Raw genomic sequence first — 249 nt, 5'->3', positions numbered from 1 at the left:
TGCTGAATAGAATCTGCTCTCTTCCAGGTTTTATTTCCAGATTATCTTGAATTCTAACCCTGTCCTCCAACTTTCTTCCTCAGTTTGACAAGACAAATACATATCCTATCTATCTCCTCCCTGCATCCCACCCGCCCCATCAAGAGGCATTTGCCTGCTCCTTTCATACGACTAACCTCCAGGCTCTGCGATTTCATCTGAGATGTGTTTCCCCTAACCAGTTATATTGTCAGGACCCAGTTTATAATA

The 249-nt window shown here is 43.4% G+C and overlaps 1 protein-coding gene across 1 annotated transcript in view; it reads left to right on the top strand.

Annotated features, from left to right (window-relative positions):
• LOC104406164 (usherin-like) overlaps positions 1-249 on the top strand; it is a gene marked incomplete at its 5' end in the record, with an annotated part of 112,204 nt that overhangs the window by 106,465 nt on the left and 5,490 nt on the right.

Source organism: Nestor notabilis, unplaced genomic scaffold (assembly GCF_000696875.1).
Source record: "Nestor notabilis isolate BGI_N333 unplaced genomic scaffold, ASM69687v1 scaffold4765, whole genome shotgun sequence".
NCBI classification, from domain to species: Eukaryota; Metazoa; Chordata; class Aves; order Psittaciformes; family Psittacidae; genus Nestor; species Nestor notabilis.
The sequence above is the reverse complement of the archived record's forward strand: the minus strand, read 5'-3'. Positions and strand labels throughout refer to the sequence as shown.